Below are 15,984 nucleotides of genomic sequence, written 5' to 3' on the forward strand. Positions count from 1 at the left end.
TGTTCAATTGTATTTTATGATATTTTTATCAGATATTTTTGACATATTATACTTTGTATTTTAAATTCCAACCATATGAGATATCTTTAGTTAACTTTTTTTTACTTGTAACAATATTGTTATGGTTAAAGAATGAGGTAAATATTACCATTCTATGCCTAAACAATCAAAAGTCACAAATGTCTCCTGATATTTAGGTTGTTATCTTGACATTTTAGTCAAGTATTCTTTTTGACTCTCAGAATTAGTCATTTTTATATTTATTATCTTATTGAGCCAGTATTTGTCTACACTGTCTCATATTTTTTTTTTATTAGTAACATGTTTTGAATCCAAACTTTATTTATTAATCTTAGTCTCACTCATGTTTATATGCAGTACTGGAAAAATATATTATGTTATTTTCTAAGAGTAGTAATTCTGATTTTTTCCCCAGGGTTTTGCTCATGGTTTATATTTTTTCCTCGGGTCCTTGCTGAGGGCCTATCAGTGGAGAGATATCTGTATTAGTTTATGTCATGTGTCCCATGTATTACATACTTTTTTGCTAATTAATCTGCTTGAAATTTACTTTGCTACGCAGGTACTAAAAACTCCCATTCCAAACTAGCCTTGGGTAACATAATTTTGAGAAAGCTATTTTATTCATATCTTTTTGTGCCTAGAGAAAAACAGACAAGTTTCCTGCTTTCTCCCTGTCAAATTGGCAGATTTTTTAAAAGAAAATTAGTTCATTATTTTACACCATTATATACAGTGACAGTTCAATTTTCCTCCTTTGTGGGCTAAAGAACTTTTCTATTCTTCACCTCAAGAACCTTTGAATCTTCAAACATCTTGAAAATATAAAAATAGGGAAAACTACCTTAATACTCTTTTTTTACAGCCTTCTTTTCAGTTTTGTCCTTGGGGGATTTTTCCTTATTTTTGTCAGCTCCGTTAATCTTGTAAATTGTTTATAACGTCCAGCATTTTTAGGTGTTATAATGCAGTATATAGTCTGTCTTTTGCAAGAACTCAACTTTGCTGATTCTCATTTTATCTACTCTACTTACTCATATTTAAACCCTAGAACCACCTTAGTCAAGGCAGTTAGAGCATCTGCTTGCACATGGAAGGATCACAGGTTTGATTCCCAGTCAAGGGCATGTATCTGGGTTGCAGGTTCAATCCACAGCCCCTTTGGGGCAGGTGGGGAGGAAGTTAATGGATGTGTCTCTCTTACACCTCTCTCTCTCTCTCTCCTCTCCCACTCTCCCTTTTCCTTCCACTCTCTCTAAAACAAAGAAAAACAAACAAAACACAAAATTAATGGGAAAAAATCCTCCAGTGAGGATTAATAACAACAACAAAAAGCCAGAGCCATGGCACCTGTATTCTGTAAAGAATTTCCAAAATGGGTCCCTTGATGGTTAATCTTATGGGTGTTAACTTGACTAAGCCAAGGCACTCAGGCATTTGTTCAACCATGTCTAGATGTTACTGTGAAAATATTTTTAGGTGAAATGAACATTTAAATCAGTAGATTTTGAGTGAACAGATTGTCCTCCGTGGTGTTAGTGGAACTCATCCAATCAGTTGAAGACCTTAAGGAAAACACTGATGTCTCCTGAGGAAGAGGGAATTGTCCCAGCAAACTGCAACCTCCATGCTTCCCCAGGTCTCCAGCCTGGTGGCCTACCCCACAGATCTTAGACTGGGCAGCCTCCACAATCTCATTCTTCAGAGAACTCTGTCTAATGCAGATGAACTAAGCTTTTCCTCTCTGAATTAATCAATTCATAATTCTGCTGGTTTAATAATATTTTCATGTTTCCAGAACTTTCTCACATCATAAAACTTCAGAGCTGATGATACACAATCAAATGTTCAGCCCAGTTGTCTTAATTCTGCCTCCCCAATTTTGAAACAACATTTCTCTATTTTTCAGTCAGCTTCATTTCTACTTCTGCTGACTTTTTCATTCTCATTGGCATAAGTATTCTCAATCTGATATTGTTTATTAAATTTCAAGGGACATCAGTTTTTAAGCAGTAGGAGTACTAAACTCAATTGTATTTGATATGTCTAATATTAGATAAAATTATCCACATACAAAAATACAAAAAATAATAATATAATTTGGATAAATCTCTAACAAACTACTAAAAAACCATAGCATAGCAATGGTATTCCTTATATATTCTGTCTTCATATATATGTGTCAGTAAGTGTTGGGATATTTCATAGCACTATTCTGCAATCCATTTTACTTCCCTTTTAAAAAAATTATCTTATATGTACCTAAGATCAAAGATATGTACTTCATATCTCTGAGATTATTAATTAAGATAAAATCTAATACAAGTTTAGGTATTATTTTAGTATCTTTAATTTTATGATAATAATAATAATAACTACAAGTTATTTTCATTTAGTTTTTAGGTTTAACTATTTTCCATGAAAAATATCTGTGTTATAGACCACAAAATGTTGACATTTTTTTTCACTGTCTTAGGATGTGTGCAGTTTTGACCATTGTTTTCACTTAAACTAAACTATTTGAGTGGTATAGAAGCAAGTCATTAGGATAAAAGAGTTTCTGGTCTATAATTTAACTTTATTCTTCCCCTGTCATATATAACTTAAAATTTCACCAGTGATTATTATGCACCAAATGTTATATCTAAAGCTTTTGTATTGGTTACACTAATAAACTACAATGCTTAACTTATACCTCAATGCTAAAACTTGGCAATTCATATTGGTGAAACACTGGGGTAGAATAACACTTCCTAATCCATATGATTTAATCTCTTTTTTATGAATTTTCCAGGTGTATCACCATTTTAGAGTGTAACCAAGATATGGGAGAAAGTGTCTTATCCAGCAGAGCCTTGAATAATGTTTTGTTCAATGATATTTTGTTCAATGTCTTTTCATTACAATGTTGATTTGTTTTTTTAAATCAAGTCCAGCTGAGGACACTGTCTGTGTAGAGTTTTATGTCCTCCCCATGTCTGTGTGGGTTTTCTCCAGGGACTCTGGTTTCCTCATGTATCTCAAAGATGTGCACATTAAGTGAATTGGCATGTCTACATCGTCCCGGTCTGAGTGAATGCTGGTGAGTGCACCCTGCGATGGAAGGGAGTCTGGCACAGGGCTGGATCCCGCCTTCTGCTTGCAGCTGCTGGGGTAGACTCCAATTACCAGGAACCCTTACCTGGGATAAGTGGGTTGGAAAACCGTTATCTTACTCATTTATCTCAAATGTATGTATTGTTCACATATATTTCAACGTTTAACGTTAGAAGGGTTCTTGGTCTTAGAGGTTAGGTGATGTTTTTGTGACCAGAAATATGCCATAGGAACTTAACTCTTGTTTATAATTAGTCTAGGGTAAAATTTGTTTTATTATATGTTGGTTAGCTTAACATCACAGTTAACCTAACAGGAACCTACTGACAATGTTAAGGAAGGACTTACCATATTTGAAAAGCAGAATGGTGGGGAGTTCTGTTTTTTCTTGCTGTTACTCTATAACCTGATGAGCTCTAGGAATTTATCAATTTTTCAGTAACTGCAGAATCCAAAGATATTGACTTTGGCTTTTGTAATACTTGAATCCCTAGTTACTTCAGAGAGATTACTTCCTTACCTTCAGGATAGCCACCCTTGGAGAAAAGTGATCAATAAGGCACTGCTGCCCATCATCCTCAGACTTGAACTTCTGCCATTTTCCCCAAAGGACACATATATCTGGAACTCATTTCCTCTTCATTACAACAAAGCTAAGGTTCTTGGCCTTTGGGGAACTACTCAATATTAATTTGCTTAGTTAAGCTTTTACCTAACTGATGAGGTGGAAAAGAGTAATTGAATTGGTAGCAATTTTTAATACATATTCATGTGGCTATACCTCTGAATATATTCATAAATTTTCATCAAAGTTCCATTTTATTAGTTAAACTTAACAATAACTACTCACTCTTTTTTTTAATATGCTATGAATGTATTTCTCTTTTCTAAAACTCTATTTTAAAATAGCTTCCACAGATTAATAAGGTAGAACTAGGTTATTAAGCTTTTTATTATTTAATGCATTTGAATAAAGCAGGGTATATGGTTATTCACTTCTCTCAGTTAAAAACCTGATAAGACAAATTATTCTGTAAAATAATGGCAATCCTGTCCCCAAATATAGTTTTTATCTTAATATTTTACTAAATTTAAAAATGTAATAGGTACCAATGTAATATTTATTTCAGTATAAAAAAATAAATATGTGGCCAAACATGATTAGATTAAATATTTTTAGGTATATAGGGAAATCAGTTTGATTATTACTTATCTATTAAGTAAATCAGATTAAAAATAGAATAGGTTAGATTATAGATTTCACAGATGCAAATTTATTTGCATGGGTGATTCGAATATGTGATTTTATAGCTATTGTGGGAAATTTTTACTTAACTGTGTTTCCATTTATGAAAACATTCTGTAAATAATTTTTTCAAGATAAATCAAAATAAACACTTCAAAGTAAATCTTTATGCTTTAAACATTTGTACTCAAAGTAAAACTTTCACTTTACCTGATGCACTAGTGTTTTGGGGATAGTGGCATCCCCGCCCCCATACTTGCTGATTATTATAACACAAATGTTCAAAGAACTATGCGGCTTCCCTGGCTAAGTAAAAGCCAGAAAAAGAGCTTGAAATTATCACAGAAATGACTGCATTTATGATGCCCACATGCTTTGCTGATAGCATGGCATTTCATTTAATCTGTTGAATAATCATTTCCCAATTATGTTTTCCCTTGATTTTATAGTTAGCATAGAAAATATTAAGGATAGACTTCTTTGATAATATGAATATCAAAGGGCCAATCTTGCAATAAAGTCTTATTAAACCCAGTGGAAAGAAATTTAATGGTGTCCTGCTCAGATGGAAAAAAAAAAAAAAAAAAGAAGCCTTGACATACATATGATGGTTTCATAGTGTTATTATTTTTTTTTTCTACCAACTCTTGACAGAAAAATTATGCCCAGAATTTCAAAAATCTCTCATGGAGTTCACATATAGTAATAAAAAATGACAGAGACCTGGGCAAGACTTCGTGGTATACATGACTGAATAACAGTTATTTAAACCAGTACATTCATGTGCCCCTCTACCCCACTCCCACCCCCCAGCTGAATAATTCTTGTAACACAATGGCCGCCATCAAATTCTCACAGGAACCCGGAGTCTGCCGTTTAGATGCCATCTGGGAGGCAGCTGAAAGTGGCTGAGCCTTCCTTTATTATGCCTATATGATGTTATGCCGTGGTTAATAACTGAGAATTCAGGTTAAAAAGAAGGATGAATCCCTCTGATGTCATTCTCTTTTTTGTGTCTGAAGATCTGTGCCTCACCACCCACCAGGCTTCCCCCGACTGACCCGTGTTTACCTTCTGTCGGTGCCACTTCCCACTGGGTTATTGATGTGCTTCTCTGCCCAGGAAGCCAGCACTTTCAATGCACGTTGTTAAGCTGACACCATGGGCACACACAAGCTTTTGTTGTATGGTAGGCAAAGAAGAATGTTTGTGGAGGGGGACTCTGAATATCTCAGTTATGCTCTTTTTAGGGAATCAGGAGAGACAGACAGACATCTTATTACACATTCTTCTTATTCAGATACCTGGAAGCTCATTCAGTTCCCAGGAAAGGCAAGGTCAACTCTTCCCCATGACCAAGGGCACTGTTTGCATAATAGCAGACTGGTGACTAAAGATGGCTCCCAAAGTGAAAACACACCTGAGCTTATTAAACAAGTGTAAGTGAAAAGTTGCATCATTAATTGTATGTGTTTTCTGTCTTATATAATGAAAAACATTGATCTGTTTTGTTTCAGTTTAACTGGGGTTCATCCAATCATCCTTTTTCATGTCTCATAGAAAAAAATGATTACATATTTTAAAATAATTTAGGTAACATTACTGACTTGGTAATAATTTAGGTAACATCCAGCCCCACAGCAAGAGTCCCAAGAGAGCAATAGCACCAAGAGAGGGAACTCCTTTGTTTAGGAGCTTATGTATCTAAAATCTTCCCACCCTTGCCCTAACCGGTTTGGCTCAGTGGATAGAGCATCGGCCTGCGTACTCAAGGGTCCCAGGTTCGATTCCGGTCAAGGGCATGTACCTTGGTTGCGGGCACATCCCAGTGGGGAGTGTGCAGGAGGCAGCTGATCAATGTTTCTCTCTCATCAATGTTTCTCTCTCATCAATGTTTCTAACTCTCTATCCCTCTCCCATCCTCCCTGTAAAAAAAATCAATAAAATATATTTATAAAAATAAATAAAATAAAATAAAATAAAGTAAAATCTTCCCACCCTTGCAGTTTCCACACCTATTCTGGCCAATGTGACAGGCAAGTACCATCCCTATGTCACCCAGACTTTACTGGGCATGCCTATAATATTTGCCTTCTCTTTGATCCTTCGCTCTTAATTAATAACCAGGTTATTTACAAAAGGTATCACAACTATATCAATTTTAATACTCTGTTTAGCTCTAAAACATACAAAAAATGCAACAAAGACAATATTTATAATTCAGAAAATAAAAGTTAAGCTTATTTGCTGTCATCAAACAACAAGTGTTGGTGAGGATGCTGAATAAAGGGAACCCTAGTGCACTGTTGGTGGGAAGATAAATTGGTGCAGCTACTGTGAAAAGCAGTATGCAGTTACCTTAACAAATGTTTAAAAACATAAAAGTGAAACTAATTGTCTTATGACCCAGAGATTCCACTTCTGGAAATATATCAAAAGAAAACTAAAACACTAATTCAAAATAATATATGTACCCCCACGTTCATTGCGGCATTATTTACAATAGCGAAGATTAGGAATCAGTCCCAGTGTACATCAGTAGATGAGTGGATTTAAAAAAAAGCAAAAACAAACAAACAAAAAAACCTGTGGTACATTTTCACAATGGAATACTACTAGGTCATAAAAAAACTCCCCCTTTGCTATAGTATCTATGGACCTAGAAAGCATTATGCTAAGTGAAGTAAGGCAGTCAGAGAAAGATAAATACCATATGATTTCACTCATATGTAGAATTTAATAAACAAAATGAACAAACAAAATAGAAACAGACTCATAGATGAATAACAGATTGACAGCTGTAGGTAGTGGGGATTGTGGGGCTGGGTAAAAAAGGTAAAGGGATTAAGCAAAGAAAAAGAAAAACTCATAGACACAATAGCATGGTTATTACCAGGAGGAAGAGTGGCGGTGGAAGTAGAAAAGAGCATAGGAGGGATCAATGGTGATGGAAGGAAACTTGAACACACAATACGATTTACATTTGATGTGTTATAGAATTGTATGCCTGAAACCTATAACATTTTGTTAAACATTGTCACCCTAATGAATTCAAGTAAAAAATAAATAAAATAAAATGCCACAATAACAAAAAATGTTAAAATCATTATTAAAAATTAGAGGATGGTTAATCATTTTCTTTGTAATTTATGCTCCAGGTTTTAGAAATGTTATTACAGATAAACCATCAATCTTATTTGTCATCTTGACGTAATGTGTTTTAAGAATGCAGAGGCTGTCTACCTGCATATTTTGCTTTTAAGCTTCATTAACAATACTTTAAAAATACTTTAAGTAGAGTGCATTTGTTGTGAAGTGTATGTTTTTTACGAGTAATTAACTAAGGCAGTTTCTATAGCTACAATATGGATAAGTAAATTGCTCTCCTTTTACACAATATTGAATATTTGTATAGTAGGCCAACTCTGACATAGGCCTGTGAAGTATTTGGAGACTGCCTCAATTCCCTTATTTCAGTTTGGGTTAGGTAATACAGTTAAATTTGACATTACTAAATATTCTAGATGAGTGTGTAATTTTTGTGTAGTATGTAATGAGTAACTTTTGTCTAAGAAGCTTTTTAAGAGTTGAAGAGTTCATAAAAGGAATGTGATGCTTATCCATTCAAGCCTTTAGAGTTTAATAAGAATGTTTCTTTAATGGGAGGAAGATTGATGTAAGATTCCATATAGTACAGTGTCATTTAAAAGCAAAATATTAAGTTTTTACCAAAGACTATTACAATCAACCATAGTCCACTGTTACCCTTGAAACTGAATTACAGATATATTCTGGAAATGTTTCCTATTTTTATAAGGGACATAATTCAACAAAAAATAGAGTTCTGTGGAAATTTACTGATTTTTAATAAAAAATAAATTAATAAGGATAATTTATTTTTAAATATAAACATATCAAAAGGACTATTTTCATATATCTTGAAAAAGAATAACCACTGTTAAAGTACAGTTTAAATAAATGATCCAGTGTTATTTGCTAAATATGTAAAATATTTAATAAATATATAGAGTCTATATATATAAAAGGCTAAGTGACCGATCGTACATCGGTCTGACCATCCAACCATCCAACTGACTGACCAACTGGTGCATATGACGCACACTGGCAATTTAAAAACAAATGTTGACTTGTACATGTGCGGCACATATAAAGCTCTCCCTGGCACCAATCTAGACAGAGTAGGAATATTCCTACCTGAACCCGTTTTCAGACATGGTCAGTTATAATTTGCTTTCTCTCGAGTTCGAAGAGCATGTGATGTTAAAGTTAAAGTTGTAAGTACTTCAGCACAAGGGAAATTAGTCAAGCACTCTGAAAGTGTTTTTACTCCTAATGTGGTATACAGGAAGATATTAGAATAAGTTTCATCAATTTATCAGTCATTGTTTTTATCAATGTTGTTTTTCTATCATGTTTTTGTTGTTTTCATATCATGTTTTTGTTGTTTTTATATCATGTGTTTGTTGTTGTTATATCATATTGTTATTTCTTCTAATTAATTTATTTCCAATGTGCATGAATCCATGCACCAGGCCACCAGTCATTATAAAATGTAAAATTAAATTACATATTTGTTTATGAAGATTATGGGTAATAAACAATGTGATATTTAGAAAATATGCTTTTCATGAAATACACATTATTAAATTTAAAATGTTTTTCATATTAAATTGTTTTTGTTAATTAGGTGCCTAAGTTAAGTTTTTCTTTACATATGTATGGTTTATATATAAACTGTTTTATATATACTGTATTTATAAACATTTTGTATATATGTAGTTTAAATTACCTGTGTGATTAAATGTAATCTGTATAATTTTATTTCAGCAACTTTGCTGAAAATGATCTTTACAATCTCACTGTCCTATGGATTAATATAAATGACTAGAGGCCCGGTGCACAAAATTGTGCACGAAATTGTGCACCCTGGGTGGGTCTCTCAGCCTGGTCTGTGCCCTCTCACAGTCTGGGAGCCCTTGGGGGATGTCTGACTGCTGTGGAGGCAGGAGAGGCTCCTGCTCCCTGCCACCGCCGCTGCACTTGCCAGCTGTGAGCCCAGCTTCTGGCTGAGCAGCGCTCCCCCTGTGGGAGCTCACTGACCACCAGGGGGCAGCTCCTGCATTTAGCATCTGCCCCCTGGTGGTCAGTGCACATTCTGCTGTCAGGCTGAAACTGGCTCTCCGACATCCCCCCAGGGGTCCCAAATTGTGAGAGGGTGCAGGCCAGGCCGAGGGATCCCACTGGTGCACGATCAGGGCTGGGGAGGGACATGGGAGGTTGGCTAGCGGGGGAGGACTGTGGGAGGGGTCCAGAGCATGTCCAGCCCATCTCGCTCAGTCCCCATTGACCAGACCCCAGCAACAAGCTACCTACTGGTTGGAGCGTCTGCCCCCTGGTGGTCAGTGCACATCATAGCAAGGGGTTGAGTGGCCTTAGCATATCATTAGCATATTATGCTTTGATTGGTTGAACAGATGACAGATGACTGGACACTTAGCATATTAGGCTTTTATTATATAGGATTATTCTATCATTTGGAATAAGAAGTTTTACTACCTTGTTAATAATTTGCTAAATTTTAAACCAGAATTTTCTCAGAAAACAGAAGCTAAAAAGGAGAGTAGATGAGAAGACTTCAAGTAATATTCAAAACCTTTCAACCTAAAACCACAGGACAATGGAATAAAATGCTTCCTGTTCAATTATCTACATTGTTTCTTTGAAAAAATATGTACTTTTTGCTTTTATTGATCTCAGACTATTACCTTGCTTCTTCAATTTATTTTCTTCTGACATATTGGATTTCCTTTGGCTTATTTGGGAGTGGAAGTAATTTGGTCATCCTAGTGAATTTTTAAAGGTTATTGCTGGTACCACCTTAAAAGTGATAAATTTTATTTTACCACTGATAATGTATTATGTATTAAGGGCAAATATGTTATTCATAGTATAGTCAAAACTGCCTTATGAGTGTAGCAATTTCTATTTAATTGTGACTGATAATAAGACCTTGAAAATATTTCAATTTTTTTGTCTATAAATTATAATTTTACAGATTAGAGTGAACAAAACAATTCCCCCCATGTAATAATACTCTCCCCTATTTTTAAAGGAATGTTTTCTCTTTTATCAAGAATAGGTTTTTAGACAAATAACATAAAATAGACTTTAAGAACAATTAATAAATACTAATAAATATATCCTCAAAGTTTCTTGTACAAAAAAAATTCTTTTAACTAAGTATACATTTGCAATCACAAATAGAGAAAATTTATGCACATGCAGATCAAAAGCTCGTGATCCATTCATTTATCACAATATATGCATTGAACTTTATACAGAGATATTTAAATAAACCTAGCTTTGTTATAACATTGGTATATATTTCCTAAAACATAGGAACTGTCCTTTCAAGAGAATTAAATAGCCTAAACTTTAGAATAATAAGCAAAGTGATTTCCGGGTGAGTTTTTGCAAAAAAAAAAAAAAAAGTGAAGGTCCATTCTTCTGTCTTATAAAAGTACAAACTTTATCTGCAAATGAGATGATACAGAATGTCATCTCAGTTAGCCTTCAAATTCATACAGCCTGCTCTATCATCAGTGTTTATGTTATTATATTTCAACATAAATGAATATCCTTTATATGTCAAATCAAGAAGAGCGATTCAAATATATCACTACTTACTAAAAGAAAGATATTTTAATGTGACCATTATGGAAGATATGACTAATCTAGAGCATTTCCATTTGAAAGAGAAGTGACTAATAGTTGATTGGACGGAATCCAAAGTCACAGTGGGGTTCAAAAAGCTGGTAAGTGGCCTCATAAAAAAATAGAAGCTGTATCAACCAATTGAATTTAATTATATATGAAGGTGATGATGGAGCTAAACTGCCTGTAATTGGAGTCCAATTACTCAGCTGGTCTTCCATAAAATTAATTTATCTGAAAGTTTGCCATTGTCCTGTGTTTCAGGGCTGCTGCTGGTTTAATTAGTTAACACTGAGGAATCTTGAAACAGTAAATTATTTTGTCTTTATTGCCAATTATTGGTTAACAAAAATTGTATGTAAAAAAATTAACATCTGCTTCTAGCACAAATAGAAAAGGGCAGAATAAAAGCACTTTATGTTTTGCCCCCACCCAAAACACAGACACTGAAACAAAAGGAAAAAACCTTCCTGTATGTCAGATTTATGAGAGTTTGAACTAGTAAGCTATTGAATATGCTGCCATTACACAGTTTATTGCATAGAAAATGATTTCATATGTCACTTAGGCCCCTCATGGTGTACAAAAAGCAAAATTTAAGTTTAACATCAATAGAAAAAAAAATATGGCTAGGGAACAGTCCTGAATATGTTTCTCTTCAGGGCTTTAAATGACTTTGCAAATATATCGTAATGCTTTACCATAGTTTTAAAATGATATTTTCCGATGCCTGTGGTTTGATAAAGTAATCTATATTAAGTTTTTCACAATTATCTGAATTACATATTAAGTTAATCACTGAACAGTTGACACTTTTGAAAAAAAAATTGATCTCATGGTTTAGATGCCATGCTTAATATTATTTTTCTAATATAACAAAATAAAACATATTGCCACTTGTACTGAAAATACTGACACCATCCCAAAGGTGCCACCTATTGATATAATGTAGATAGATTTATTTCATTCCAATGTAATAGACTTCACCATATTGTAATTTAATATAGAAAGAATCAAAATTCATATTTTATTTTTTAATTTTGAGTCCAATAATTAAAAATGAAATATAAGTGAAAATATTTAATAAAAAAAGTCAATTGCAAACTGTTGATTTATCTGCCAGAGAAAAGTTAGTATAATCAGACCAAATATAATCTCTTTAAGTCACAGTGGAGTAGATATTGTAGTCCTCTTCTGTTATGCCATTATTTTTGTAAGAAAATGAAAAATTGGATTGCGTTAAGCTTTAAAAACAGAGTTTTATACATCTTCTCCCTAAGAATATAGAAGTCTTGTGGGCAAGATAAGGTTGTGATTAATTATAACATTATCAATTCTAAGATATAATTTTAAGTGTTGAAACAGACATGAATACCTTTTAGGAGCAGCCTTATTCAGTAGATGTGTCTCTTAAGATTTGTAACCTTTACAATAAATAATTGTCTTACAACATAGTGCAACTAATGTAAGAATTGTGGTTACATTTTTCTATATTTCTTCCAAAAATAACATTGCAAACACCAATTACCTTTTAAAATCCTTGTATTCAATCCAAAATGTCAAGATAAGCTAAAGCTTTACAAGAAAACTGAAGTCGATCCTTTTTTAAAAGAAACGTGCCTTTGTTCAAAAGAAGCATGATACAAAATGATCCTGAAAATAATGTTTCTCTTTGCAAGATTTCACTAAAGTTTAAAAGGAAATGCTTTACTTAACCTATGCATAATTATAAGTCAAGATAACTGGGATTTACCAACTTGATAGAACATTGGCAATTTCTTTATGTAGTTAACGTTTTTATTTTATGCTATTTCAACTTACATCTGTATTTTTTGAGAAAACCCAGATTTGCCAAATACTATTAACATAGGCAACATATATACTTAAACACATCAATAATTATTTGCTTTTATTTTGGAAAAAATGTAGCATATGTTGTCTTTATAAAACAATTTATCAAATATGCCTCCAAACCAGGGCTAGCAGAGATTCTTTTATTTCAATGTTAAAGTGGAGTTATTTGCCAAAATATGTGTTTCTCATACATTTATAGATAAGAAAAGACTGGAAAGAGTCTCAAGGTTTTTATTCATGAGTAATGTTTGTAGGCAGCTTTGCACAACATGTGGTTGCTTAATATTACTAAGGTCGACAAAGCAATATTGAAGTGTTCCCCATTGAGCACAGATCAGCTCTGAAATGCCACTGAACACCACTGGAGGAAATGTGAGTGCTAATGCAGTCTCTTTTGTTAGGGCTCTGAGCACTCTCTATTAAAAGAAGTAAACACACTCTATGCAAAAAGTGGACATTTTCTCACTTTACACGAATAACACATTGAAGAGGAAATAACCCATAATGAGAAAGACCTGTCACGGGTGTCCTACTTTCTCCGTAGCTTTTCTCAAGGCCGTAGCTTACCACAATTGCAATAGCACTCAGTTGAAATAAATAAATAAACTTTTAGATTTTAATTTTTTCTAACTTATTAGAATAAATTGCAAAAGGAAAAAAAGAGAAGCTTCATCTAGACTCAAAGGGGCTTATCTGTGTTTATAAGATTTCCTGGTTACTTACACCTCATTTGATATAGTCAAACTCTCAAAAGGAATTGCATTTTCTTTTTGCTGTATCACAGATGTGTTGGATTCCTTGACCACTAGACACATGCACGTACACACACGCGCGCCCACACACACACACACACACACACCTAGGAAGAAAAGTTTGTCTTAGAGGAGAGCAACTTTCCTCAGGTAAAGACTGGCCTCCTTATAGTTTCTCTAGTTCCCATAGGGCACTAAACGCGATAGAAAGGTGGACAAAGATTCCTAAGGATGTCACAAGTGCACGGGTAGACGTGCTTTTATGCTGGAGATATGAATTGTTCACCATTTATTAGTGTTAGAAAGAAAATCATCTTCTCTCCCATCTTTATTGAATTTCCAGTCAGTATCACCCTGGCAAGGCAGAGGCCATCAGGAAATTCAATCTCGATCAAGAAATGTAAGTGGGAGCAGTAGGGAACCAACTAAATACTGCTGGAGATCCAAAAACCACTGCAGATTTTGAATAATTTAGTTTTTTTCCTTAGGAAGAAGAAGTATCCTGGTGGGTTTTTTTTTTTTTTTTAATTTTTATGAGATTTTTTTTTTTTAACCCAGTCTTAAGTTCTATCACACAGAAAGAGGAAAAAATATTGATTTGTTCTGACAGGCCTTTGCTTCTGAACAGTGGGGTTCTTTTTCACATCAGATCCAAACTAGCATAGGACTTGCATATCCTGGGGTACCAAATCTGCAGAAACTTGACTTGAGAAAGCCAGGCATGGGAATAACTAGTTGCTAGGCTTCTGAAGTGCATTCTTGAGGTTCTGCAGAAACATACCTGCAAATTGATTTTTTTTTTCTCCGTGGAAACATGGTTATAACATAGAGACCTCCCCACCGGCAGCCCAGGGACATCTCCTTTCTAGTTTCCTTTGGAAATTTCTTTGGGTATTTATTTGTAAAGAAAAAAAAAAATATAAACTGAATTTTAAAAGACATTATTTGTAATGAAAGCTTATTAAATAAAAATATCAGTAAAGTTTTGAGGAAAAATGTGTTTAATTATTTTCTACTGTTTCTGATATTTGAAAGCACTTTTTTTTAAATTTTATCCAGCTGAAACAGCATGTCCAGTAAACGCATTTAATTATTTCTAGTTAAGTTATACATGAAATTAGGGTAACTAACAACAAATAGTCAAATAACTAAGCTAAAATCTGAGTAATAAATATTATCAGCAGGTGGGAATTAAATATATTTCCAAAAAAATTCATTTACTCAGAGATTCTTTTTTTACGTTCCAAATTCTATTTTATTTTTATTTAATTTGTTGGGGCTGCATTGGTTAATTTTTTAAATATGTTTTTATTGATTTTAGAGAGAAGGAGGGAGAGGGAGAGAGAGATAGAAACATAAAGAAGCCCTGACTGGGAATCAAGCTGGCGACCTCTTGGTGCATGCGTGGACACTCAACCACTGAGCCACACAGGTAGGGGTATATTGGGTAAATTTTGAGCACCCATGATCACAGACTAGAGAGTATACTTAACATGTTGCCTTTTAATTAGAGAGCACTATGAATTGATTATATATCTCATTTGCCAGTTTTGAAACTCATGTGCCCCATAAATATTGACTGGTTACCTACTATGTGGGTGCAATTTTAGTATCTTATAGTATACTAGAGGCCCGGTGCACAAAAATTTGTGCACTCGGGGGGGAAGGGGGGGGGGGTCCTTCAACCTGGCCTGTGCCCTCTCGCAGTCTGGGAACCCTCGGGAGATAATGACCTGCTGGCTTAGGCCTGCTCTGGAGTGGCAGAGGGCAGGCCCAATCCCTAGGTGCAGCCCCTGGTTGGGCTCAGAGCAGGGCCGATTGGGGAGTTGGGGCGCCGCCCCCTGTCATGCACAGAGCAGGGCGGATTGGGAGGTTGTGATGCCACCCCCAGTCACGCTCAGGGTAGGGATGATTGGGGGGTTGGGGGACCGCCCCCTGTCACACTGAAGGCAGGGTCGATGGGGAGGTTGCGGCGCCACCCCCTGTCATGCACAGAGCAGGGCCCATCAGGGGGTTGAGGAGCTCCCCCCTGTCACTCAGAGAGTAGGGTTGATAGGGGAGTTGGGGCACCACCCCCTGTCACAAACAGAGCAGGGTGGATCAGGGGGTTGTGGCGCCGCCCTCTATCACCCACAGAGCAGGGCCGATCAAGGGGTTGGGACGCCACCACTGTCACACTCAGGGCAGGGCTGATGGGGAGGTTATGGCTCTACCCTGTCACACACAGAGTTGGGCCTGTGGGGGGTGGGGGGGTTGGGGCACCCCACCCTGTCACATACA

Source organism: Myotis nattereri (assembly GCF_964212035.1).
Source record: "Myotis nattereri genome assembly, chromosome: 2".
Classification (NCBI taxonomy): Eukaryota; Metazoa; Chordata; class Mammalia; order Chiroptera; family Vespertilionidae; genus Myotis; species Myotis nattereri.